The sequence below is a fragment of the Cavia porcellus genome, unplaced genomic scaffold (genome assembly GCF_034190915.1).
Source record: "Cavia porcellus strain 051 isolate PalLab524CR breed Dunkin Hartley unplaced genomic scaffold, mCavPor4.1 scaffold_8, whole genome shotgun sequence".
NCBI lineage: Eukaryota > Metazoa > Chordata > Mammalia > Rodentia > Caviidae > Cavia > Cavia porcellus.
In genome coordinates this window covers 20,030,571-20,041,056 of record NW_026947491.1, presented here as the reverse complement: position 1 = coordinate 20,041,056, position 10,486 = coordinate 20,030,571, and the positions used below count along the sequence as shown (strand labels likewise).

General features: G+C 41.2%; 1 pseudogene; it reads right to left on the bottom strand.

Moving 5' to 3' along the window:
* Positions 1-1,153: 1,153 nt before the first annotated feature.
* LOC106026998 (immunoglobulin heavy variable 4-59-like) lies at positions 1,154-6,289 on the bottom strand (annotated as a pseudogene).
* Positions 6,290-10,486: the final 4,197 nt, after the last annotated feature.

The following is a 10,486-nucleotide window of genomic DNA, read 5'->3' as shown; positions in this document are numbered from 1 at the left end:
AGCATTGACATTTGGCCTCTTATAGGAATCAGGATAATCTTTGTTCAGCTCTTTTTTGCAGCCCCAATTGTTACTTGTGTCTGTTCCAAAAGATCTTCCATGTGGAAGTCATCACACCCTTTCCTACATCAACCCCTCTACTCTACACTTCATGCTTTCCCAATCTGATTGATTCATTAAAATAAAGGGGAAATTGTGGTGAAAAAATGGCCAAAAGGGAGTGTGAGAACTGGAAAAGATTCTGTCCTCAAAAGTTCAGACTCCTCAATTGAAAAGGTTTGCTTTAGAGCAGCTCTGCAGGACGACATTAAGAGATTAATTCAAGTTATCATCAGAAACTGTTTTCTTCTCCCAGTGTGTCCTCACAGCCTCCAATAATCAAGCACAAATTAGATGGGCACATGGCATGGATCAGATGATCCTGTTCCCTCTCTATCCTGTGTCCAAAACTCCTGAGGTAATGTTTGGTTCTCATTCTTCCTTCTCACACCCTTGAGTTTCAAATCAACAACTACAAATGGCTCAGCTCACATCTCCTTCCCTAAGGTTGCACTGAGCATAAGCAGGTGCTGTGGTAATTTTGGAAAGAACTGAGTTTGTCCAAAAGTAACTTTTCTTATCCTCTCAGTAGCCAAGGTGGGGCACTGTGACAGTGCAAGTGGAGAGTATGGGCTGTGCCTCTTCTTCTACACATTTGTCCAAACAAACCTTCTCTAATGGCACATCCTGCAAAACAGAGAGAGATAAGGCAATTTCTGGAGTCCCTTAGGGTTTAAAATCATCTTCCATGTGCAGCTGGGACTGAGCCCACCTCATTGATCTCCTGTGCTGCTCTCAGGTAAGAGGGAGCTACATGCTCTCAAAACAGAAAGGAAGATGAAATGTTAATTTCCAATCTAAACCATTTATTGATGCATGAGACAATTCATTATCACTGGATGCTACATACATGCATATTTTTAAGTGGTGCTGATGATTAGATATTCAAAAGAAATCCAACTTCACAAAATTTGCAAATTAACTTCAGATTGGTACAAGTCGCATCTACACACTAAGTGAAATTCCTATGCAATTAAATGGAACATATGATGCTAATTTGGACTTGGATACTTCACTGCAGCTAATGCATCGCTCAGTCAGATTAGGTGCTGATTTAATGCAGAAGGGAAACTGCAGGGCCCTCAGGAAGCCCTAAACCACCCTCTGCTTCCTCCTCTGCACTTGCTCCTTGGCCTTGTCTAGTTCTCCATGGATCATCGCTCCCCCTGCTGGACGTGGGCGCCCTTGCACGGAGGTTTTTTCCTGGGGTGTCCTGGTACAGGACCTTGGCTGCGGTTCTCAGCCTGCTCATCTGCAGATACAGCGTGTCCCGGCCGTTGTCTCTGGAGATGGGGAATCGGCCCATCACAGAGTTTGCGTAGTTTATTTTACTAATATCGTGATAGATGAGTGAGAGCCACTCCAGCCCCTGCCCTGGAGGTTGGCAGATCCAGCTCATGAAAGAGGTGCTAGAGGGGAATTCCAAGGTCACACGAGAGGGTTAGAGCCCCCCAAGGTTGCCTCAGGGCTCTCCTGAATTCTACCAGCTGCACCTCAACCTGGACACCTGAAAACAGAGATATTGTACTCAGGAGACTTGCAGAGGTCCCCTGTTTATCCCACTCTTGTCTACCAACTAGCTCAGTATCTTTTGTTCTAAGCAATTTACCTTTCCAAATTGCAAAAAGCAAACCTCCCTCAGACCAAGTGCCATGGTAAGCCATCTGTGCTCACTCTTGGTCACCGGGTGGGAACAGCTGCCCATCCTCCCTGAGTGTTAATATAGAGCCCCAGGTTCAGGGATGGGCTGGTTGGCATCAGCAGGTGGCAGCCCTAATTGCATGGCCTCCTGTTATATACTTAGATTTGCAAATGAACAATTGAGAGAGAGCAGTGCCCACATCATATTTGTGTGTGCTGGGGAAGTTTGGTATCAGTGATTTGATTGAAGAGAATGTGAAATCGCATCTTGATATGATATGGTGGTATCTATGTCTTTGTGCACTTTTATTTATCATGTACACATAACGTGCATTTTTCTAATAAATAGGTTTTCTTTGAAAGCACATAACGTGCATTTTTCTAATAAATAGGTTTTCTTTGTGTAGTTGTAGGAAACTGTTTCCTATAGGAGAGTTGGTGTGCCATAAATATTTCCCCCACTGTCTGGGTCTGCACTCCCCAAAATTGTCAAAGGCTTCTTCTTTTTTAAAAATTTTTTAATAGGTACCAGGGATGGAACTCACGACTGTGCACTTGCAAGGCAGGCGCTTGTGCTGCTGAGCTAAATCCCCAGCCCCAAAGGCTTCTTCTTCTTACAGGTCCTGGTCAAAGGATACACCCCTGGTGATGATTCTGTTCCTTTCTTCCTGTAGTGAGAACATGCATCCCTTTGCTGCATTCTGCTGTATGCTGAGAGAAAATATAACTAGAGACCATGTGAATGACTTTTACTGACTCTTTCTTTGTCTCCTGCCTTTAATCTCACTCTATTTCTATAAGGAATAATGTTTTTCTGTTACCAGGAATCCAATTAATGTCATCACATTTGCCAGGCAGGGGCTGTGCCACTGAGCCAAAGCCCTGGTGCTTATGTTGAGATATTGTTTGTCTGTAGTTGATGTAACACATAAACTGCCTATATACAAAGTGTGCACCTGACACGTGTGAACACACATGGATGCTTGCACAACCACACACCCACCATCATAGTAGTGAACACATGTGTCATCTTCAGTGTGTCTTGAGGCTCCACTGCAGTCCCTATCTCCCCTGCTTCCCTCCTGTTTCTCATCACCAGGCAGCTGATGAGCACCCTCATGTCACTTTGCATTAATTTTTTATTCCACACATCCTAGCAGCTTGGTCATATTTGACACAGAAAGTTTTTGAAATATCTGCATATGACTATGTGAGTCAGCATTGCTGGATACTTATGCTGATTAATTTTCTAATGTGTAAAAATGGAGTGAGAGATAAAGCTCAGTGGCAGGCTATGTGTCTATTGATTTCAAGTACTTTTCATTTCCTGTAAAGAAAAACCAAACAGAAATGAGACATAATATCCTTCAATTTAATTATTCAGTGTCTGTTACTGTTTATTTAAATATTGTAAGTGTCTTATTATCAAGAAAGCTGTTTGTCATTTGGGAAATATAGATGTACCATAAAAAGATGATCAGTTCTAACAACAAAAAATAACAACAATAAAAAATAGATTCAATATTTAAAGCAAAGGAATTTTAAAGTAAAATGTAAAGCACATAAAGCGAACAAAGTTTCAAGACAAATAAAAATCAATAATCTGGAAAACCAGGCCTCCATAAACAATACTAAGACTCATCTGCCTGAGGTCAAGGTCAGCCAATGTCATGGGATATGAAGATTAAGTTTTAAGAAATTCAAGGACTTCTAAACCCTGTGTGTGTTGAAGCATTTGAGTATAAATATAGCATAGTGCAAACTGACATGCGTATATGTCTGCTGCTGCTGCCACAAATATTCCCACAAGGAGCAATGTACATCACCATGTACAGGGTTTCCTCTTATTTCTTAATTTTCCACATTTCAGGAACAGTCAACAGACTTGGTGTCTGCCATGGGTACCTGTGTGCCTCCACATCTTGTCTACTCTCTGCTCACTCAGGTGACAGAAGAGACGCACACTGTGTCCCTCCACTGCAGAAAGTCAAATAAAGTGATCAGCTCCTGTCTCCAGAAAAATAGACTCACATAGGAACACAGGTCCTTCAAGGTGAATTTCCCAAAAGTTCATCTGTGCATGACTCTTCCCTGGGACAGGGGAGTTTCAGTGTAGAAATGCTGAGGGGTTCTTGGCCTCAAATCACAGTTTTCCTTCCTGTCGTTTATCCTATTTAAATCACACACTAAACTCATTTTACTCCCTTGAAATGGCCCCAAAGTTTTAAATATGTTAAGTGCTAATTTAAAAGTCTGATAGAAATTCCATTAGGCATGAGAATAGGGGTGTGACTGTGAAGTACATATATATAAAATTAAACAAGTTAAGTGCTTCCAAAACACAATGGTGGGCTAGACATAAGATGGACACTCCCAACGGAAAGAGCTGATGCAAGAAAGTAAGAAGTGGTAACAAAAACCAAAAATTAACTAGACCAAGATAATAGTTAAAGATTGTTTAATCCTCATGGATTTCATGTCACCATGACATTAATTCACAGGTTGACAAGGTTATGGTGACCCCATCCACAGGTCTTGAAGGATGCAGCTGTTACAAGCGTCTGTCTATGGGCATGAACTGCAGCATGCAGGACTCGCATATTGACCCTCTCTGGTCGTGCCTTGCCCTCAGTCCCTGCACCCTGGGCCTGTGGTGGGAGAGACAGACACTAAATACAACTGGGACCAATCTTATTTTCCTGCTGAGAAGCACCTGCTTTCTCTCAGTCCCCAACACTCTCTTCATCACATGGTACCTTCACACAACCTCAGTGTTCACACTGGTAAATCTTATGTCATGGATAACTAGAGCATTGAGTGAAATTTCTGAAGTTTATCCTTTCCTTTGAGTTAATATTGCATCCTATTCAATTGCTGTTATCAGTAATTGTATCATTAGAAATGACCTGTATTGTGCATTTAGTATTAACTAGTTTTGTCAGATGACTTGAGGAAACAAAACACTGGGGAGTGGACTTGAATATTACTCCTTCTGATTCTCTAAGGGAATGCCACCAACAGCATCTTCCCATGGCCACAATCCCTGTGACTCCCAGGATCTCAGTCAGTTCACAAGGAGTGGGAGTCCAGGTCAAACGTGACCCAGCCTTGTTCTCAGAGACTCAGAGAAGACACAGAGACCTGACCTTCTAGTTCCCATATGGGGCACATTGGCCTTCACTCTGGCATGAGTGTGCTATGTACATCTTCTTCCTTCATGGATCATAGACATTCCTCTTACTGTTTCCATGTCCAGTATCCAATGGGCAAGAATTGGTCAACAGTGCCCCAATCATGCTGAAAGAAGGATTTGTAGATGTCCACATAATATCAAGGGAAATGTAAGTAAAGCAAATACTCTTTAAAACATGAACAGACACAGTGTTTCAGAAATTGCATCATGGTTAGTGAGACTCCACTATTAACACTGAGGGGCACAGAAACCCTTGCTCAGGCAGTGCCATTTGACTGCAAGATGTGTGACAGTGTGACAGTTTCAACCAATGAGATGCCTACATAGGACCCTGCACAGAGAAATCCATCCACACTATCTAAGGAATTGCCCTATATCGTCAAGGTCAAGGAAATGAACAATTTCAATAACAGGTGAACACTCAGATCAACAAAGAGAATGATGTCAAGCAATTCAGAAAAAGGGCTTTGTATGAAGAAGAACTAGGATGTTACCTTCAGGATAAGGCGACCTCCAGGTGCATTTGAGGGTGGAGGTAAGACTTGTTATGAACACAGAAATAATATTCATGCTTATATGTTTCTACATCTAAAAACTAATGAGATTGAGATTGTGCAATCATTTGAATAATGATTTCATTGAAAATTTATTGCATAATCCATAAGGAAATATTTGGTAAACAAAACCCTAATTCTTGAAAACATAACACTTGAGGATCAGAGACATAAAACGTTCCTGGGATCTCTGTGTCTGGGCTAGTGATGGAGATGCTAATCATGTGGAGAGAAAACCCTCCAGGCTTCACCCTTGGGGTGAGAAGCAGGTTGCCTGCAGCAGTGTGTGTAGCATGATCCCTGCAGGTCCTGAGTTTCTGTGCCAGGCAGTTTATGTCTTGGCTCACTATTGAAAGAAATCACTGTGTCTGTTGCACAGTAATAAGTGGCTGTGTCCTCTGCGATGATAGAGTTCAGCTGCAGGGAGAACTGGTTCTTGCCTGTGTCTATGGAGATGGAGATGCGGCTCTGGAGGGACGGGCTGTAGCTAGTGCTACTACTAGGATATATGTACCCCATCCACTCCAGGCTCTTTCCAGGGATCTGACGGATCCAGCTCCAATAGTAACCACTAGTGATGGAAGAGCCAGAGACCGTACAAGTGAGAGACAGAGTCTGCGAGGGCATCACCAGTCCAAGCCCGTACTCCTACAGCTGCACCTGGGAAAGGACACCTAAAGAAAAGAAAACATTCCGGTCATTCACTTGCTTTCCAAACCTTCCCATGGACCCAGTTCCCACACTGAGGATACTCACCATGAGGACATGTCACCAGGCACAGGAGAAGACCCAGCAGTCTCATCTTATATACCGCACCCCTGACTTTCTGAGAGACTTCAGCCCTGTCTGGGGATGGAGCTGTGAGCTCTCACAACCCATGAGTGAATTTTAACCTAGAGCTGGAGTGTGAATTTGCATGCGGGGTGCCCAGTTCTTATGTGAAGGGGAAAATGAGGTCAGGACACTTCTAGTCTTTTGTGGTGCTGAGAGCAACCTCTCATCCTGAGTTCTAGTTGGGTTAGATTCTGTGATAAGTGGTTTCACAGGAATAGTGGAAGCAGGGCAATGGACACCCCAACTTCCTGTCCCTGATCAGCATCCCACAGCCTCTACCCTCTACTTTACCCCCAGCCTGAGTCTTTTCCCATCAAGTTTGCATCGTTGCCGCTGCAAGAAGAACATGAGCATGGGCCCCCTTTGTCTCCCTGATCTCTTTTTGGTGTCATCCATGCCCTTGCTTCACCATCATTGTTGTTGTCAGCAGAGGTTTATTTGCTACCTCCTCTATGAAACCCTGTGATCCAAGTCCCGCCTGACCGGATCCAGCAGGATATGGAAATAAGGATGTGGGTCCTGTGCATATTCTTTAGAATGTTTTGGATCATTGGGGAAAGAAGATGTCTGGGTGAAAGGGTTTTCATCCCATAACCTTGTGCAATTACTGAGTGAGAACTGCCCTTCTATGTTCAGCAACTCCTCTTGTTCTCTGGAGATGATTCTTAAATACAAAATGCCTATCTCTAGCTGACTATCCACTGAGAAACAATTATTATTACGGACATCTTGCGGACAATAACAACATCCCCAGAAGTTCACCTGAAATCTGTGCTTGATAATCATACTGTATCTTTCATTCTCAATTTTGGTTCATTTGTTTTCCCCAGGAACACCACGTTGTAGTCCAGGTACTGAGGCTGAGGCTGACCTTGAATTCTCTAGGTAGCCAAGGCTATGCTCAAATGTATGGCATTCTCTCCCCTCATCTTCCTGAGGCCACCATTAGAGACTTGTGACATGATGGCTGGCTCAAAACATATATTGGCATGTGGATGTGGAGAGTTCTGTTTCACAAAACAACTTTGTGAAAACGGCTCTAATATTGAAGTTCACCTTAGTTAGTCTTGGTGTTGTAATTCGATCTCTTCAGAATCCCATTTGCCAGCAATACACATGTGTATCAGCACTCCTGTTTGGTGGCCCACATTTCTCTTCTTCTTCTAGACATCCTAGGAAAATTAGCACCACCTGCAGTGACTTCCTCTTGTTTTCATCTTTTATGCACCATGTTTCTATTTCACATTTAACATCTTCAGGGTTCAACCAAACCTGACAATGATATTCATCAGGAAAGGAGAGGTGAGGTCCACTTAATGAATTCCTCATCAGCAAGACTAACAGAACTCTCCACATCCAAGAGCTTTGAGTACAGGAAACTCAGTATTAAGATGCACATAATTTCTGGACCAAAACCAAGAGGACACATCTGGCCTTCATTTAGAAAACTTTCAGATTTTCAGAAGCCTTTGATATATCCTTACAGAAGAGAAAGAATAATAGTTACATAGTCACTGTCATATCCAGTTCAGAGCACAATGATCAGGACTAGCAAAGGATCTGAAGGCTTGGCCCTTTTGTGTAGGAACCAGCTCGCATATGTGCTGTGGCATGATGGGAAATACCTAGTGAGTTTCTTTTGGGAATCATCCAAGAGCTGAGGGAGTCTCCCTATCTGTCTTGTGGAGCAACCCACACCTCTGCTCATGACCCACTCTGACAGATATTTTCCTGTGGTGTCAAGATTTGGTGGTGGGAGAAGGAGTAAGAGTCCAGGTCTTTGTCAGAAGCCTAAAGCTCTGCAGCCTGCTCACCTGCAGGTCCTCTGTGCTCAGGTGTGAGCTCCCTGTGAATGGTCTGTAAGTGGCACACACGTGTCTGCTCCTTTCCTGTGCTTGACCTCTGCCCTCGCCCTCCACTGCTTCCCAGGACACCATGTGTGACTGTCTTTACTGCTCATCAGTCTATGGTTCAGTTTAAGTAACAATCCTGAGGTGGGAAGCCATTCACAGGATGGAGGAGGATGTGTGGTCACAGGGGATGACTCTTTAGATAAAACCTGTTCTGTTGATTGCAACAGACAAAATCACCAGTTACATCTCACTCTACTACCTTATAGATGAACTTGTTTTGATTTTTGACAAATCTCTGCAACACAGCAATTATTTTAATGTTTCCTTTATCCATCAGCAGGCAATTATGAAATGCTGGTTTGGGGACAACCCAAGAGTGCTACAGAACAAAATGTGTAGACAGGAGGTGAATCCAGGCCTTCTGGCCAGAGCTGTGTCCTCTCAGATACTTACACTGGGTTCCTCAGACAGCACCTGAGAAACTTGTGCACTACATAAAATTAGAATTATGAACTTATAGACTTATAAGCAGTTTCTAAATGTTGGTTAACATGGAGAATTTGAATCCACAATCAACTTGCATAATCTGGTGCAAATGAGAAATTTTGATCATGTTAATTAATTATTGAATGATTAAATGAAATGAACACTTCATTGTATTAATTTCAAAAGACCCTAAATTATTTATAGAATACTTTTCTAATGTAATACTAGTTTGAAAATATTCTCTTTTTAAACATCATGAATTAGAACTTTGATTTGTTACAAACTTTAGTGTTAGTCTAAAGAACTTGAGATATAAATTCTGTAAGATCAGAATATCATAATGAATATCACAGATATAATGGGAGCTTTATTCTATTTGGAGAAAGGTGATGAAGTGGATGTTTTCTTAGTTGGAGATAATAGTGTACCTATTAAAAGTTTTCACAAACTAAATCTGTTTACTTTACTTCTCTGTGGAAATTACTGCTTTCAATAACCCAAATTTAATCAGACTCCTTCATTTCATACCAGATAACTGTGCAGTGCATATGGTGACTTTAGTAACTGCCCCTTCTTCCACACACATTTTTGTTGCCTATTTTAAATTAATGAAAAGAGTAACATCACTGTGTGTGTAAACACTCAACTGCATTTGAATTGGAGCTTCCAACGAATCAGTGAAACACTTTGTGTGCAAAGCCTACATCAAAACGCTTGAGGAAATCATCATCAACTGTTCAGTGCCAGACGGGAAAAATCTCACAGGACAGTGAGCTTCATCCCATCAGTTTGTCCCATTACCCACAGTTTCACAGCCTCATAGCCAAGATCAGCCATGGTCAGCAGGAAGCTCTGTAGAAACCTCCATGGTAGCCTCATGATTCTTTGTCTACCCTAGAACCATTGTCATCTCATTTGCTATGCCATAGTCAGTCATCATTTTGTACTCAGCTAGCTTTGGTTTCATGTATGACTACGTTGTCTTTTCTGTTATGCATAGAGCTGTTTTGATTTATTTACAATATATTTTTTGCCATTGTGTTTTCTATCATGTTTTCTTGAGTACATTTGAGACATTCAAACACCTACGGTGATAGTGAAAATATTTGACTCAGTTTCATCTGTGCCTTCATATAACTAAACATTTAAATTGTTGAACAATGGTATTTTGTCACAAAGAAAATAAATGTATAAAATAATAAACATGTGACTGATTAAAGTAATGTTGGTTCAAAATAAACTTTTGAAAATCAGTGGACAAATTTTACATCAACATTAATAAAAGCAAGAACATGGAAATCTCTGAATGTTCCTGTTCTCAGTGTCATCATTTGTACTGAACTTCTTTCTTATTAAATGAGGAGTTTTAAGATCTTTTAATGAGAGTCTTATGTAAAATTTCAGTGTGGGGTAAGGGAATGTTGCTTCTTCTATATTTTTCTATATCTGATGTGCAGGTTGTGGATTCTGTATTATAGTAGTATTTCTATGTTTTGTGCACACCCTAATCAAATCAACTTTCTGCTGAGAAACATATAAGAGAATATATTTACATCCATCATTGTAAGTATATAATGTATTTTTCTACCTTGTCATTTATGAATGTGATGTACCATATGAAATTAACTATTTTCTTTACTGAGAAAAGGATACAAAATGCAAAATTCTGAGTTTTGATAAGTGAAAGCTGTAGCTGTTATGCAGCACTTTATTTTACTGGATTTCTTGACTTTTGGGGGGTTTTAAGTAGCCAACAAATCAATCATTTTGAGATTTTTTGTTAGGATTTTATGTGATATTTATTTTAATTGTTCATTTCTTTGCTG